At 35.4% G+C, this 1,665-nt stretch overlaps 1 pseudogene; it reads left to right on the forward strand.

The window, feature by feature from the left end:
- The first annotated feature begins 1,095 nt into the window (after positions 1-1,095).
- Positions 1,096-1,429, forward strand: LOC111814022 (annotated as a pseudogene).
- The last annotated feature ends 236 nt before the right edge of the window (positions 1,430-1,665 follow it).

Below are 1,665 nucleotides of genomic sequence, written 5' to 3' on the forward strand. Positions count from 1 at the left end.
TGTTGTTAGAGATGGTGGTTTTGTTTTGGTATTGTTTGCAGTTTTTGTTTATTGGGACCAAATTCATTGCCTTGTTCATGCTAAGTATATACTTTGCCCCTGAGCTACACACCCCAGGTCCAAATGACATATTTTAAATAATAGGGAGAAGAAAGCTACAAAAATGATCCTGAGCAAGGTAAAAATGAACAAATAGAATTGGTTATGAAATTCTTCATGGAATGAAGGAGACATACCTGCGAATAGTGATTTTTAAGTCTTCATATTGAAAACATGGATCTACTACAAAATGAATTTCCTTCCAAAAGCATTGTTCTTTTACATCATAAAATACTGTAGTGAATGTTCATTAACCAAATCTATCTTGAGATATAAAAGAAACTAGTGCTCCATTTATAAAAGCAACAAGAGCAACTCATGAACAAAAGGATGTTAACTTTATGACAAAAATGTGAAGGTTGTAAAAGATCTAAGTGGGGAGAGAGCCATGTTCATCATATTTTAATTTAAACTAGTCTAAATCATGTTTAACATGTAAATCCCATGTAATGTCTCCATGAATACAGATGACATTTTACAGAGCTCACTATACTCACATGAATTTTCTGTTGATGAATAGAACCCACAAATAAATTTTAATAAACAAGAGGAAAAAGCAGGGGATTATTTTACTAGGCATTAAAAATAATTAAAATGATATTGGTAAAAAAAAAAAGAGAACAAGAATGAATACATTTATGATGAAATAAAATAAAGTACAAGTACATTAAAAAGTGATATGCGAAATTCACACCCTAAAACAAAGGAGAAATGAAAGTTATCATCGGGGTGTTGAATAGAAGTACTACCAACCCTAAAGCACATGAATAGGTAGAGAGAAAATAGGTAAGTAATAGAGCTAATATAAATAAATGTAGGAGAATATATTTGTGATATGAGGTTGTTTGGGCACAGGTTTTCCAAACAATATCATAAAGGCAAAGTAGAAGATAAAAAAAAAAACAAAACAAGAAATTCAGCATCAATGGTCATTGTACATACAAACAGAAACACTCCAGAAAGTATCTTGATGTAGGTCTAGGTAAAACTCATTAAACGCCCGTGGAGTTCGAGGTGGCGATCCACCGGAACCGCATCACCCTCACCAGCCGCAACTTGAAGTCACTGGAGAAGGTGTGTGCCGACTTGATATGAGGTGCCAAGGAGAACCACCAGGTAAAGGGGCCCGTGAGCATGCCTGACAAGACTTCTGAGACTCACGACGAGAAAAACGCCTTGTGAGGAGGGATCCAAGATGTGGGATCGCTTCCAGATGAGGATTCACAAGCGGCTTATGGATCTGCACAACCCTTCGGAGATACTGAAGCAGATCACATCCATCAACATCGAGTCTGGAGTGGAGGTAGAAGTCACCACTGCCGTTGCCTGAGCAGCTGTCCTAATAAACTGAGTATCACTTGTTAAAAATAAATAAATAAATAAATAAATAAATAATAAAGCTCATTAAAGACACGTAGTATTGAGACATTGGTATTTGCTATGTATATCCCAAAGACTTGCCCAATAATTCTCATTTTCATTGTACACTAAAGAAAGCTGTTGTCCACAACATGAAAGAAATGCAATAGGAATTATCAAGGTCAAATGTAAAAAAATTTCACCACA

This window comes from Octodon degus, unplaced genomic scaffold (genome assembly GCF_000260255.1).
Source record: "Octodon degus isolate 3935 unplaced genomic scaffold, OctDeg1.0 scaffold00256, whole genome shotgun sequence".
Lineage (NCBI taxonomy): Eukaryota > Metazoa > Chordata > Mammalia > Rodentia > Octodontidae > Octodon > Octodon degus.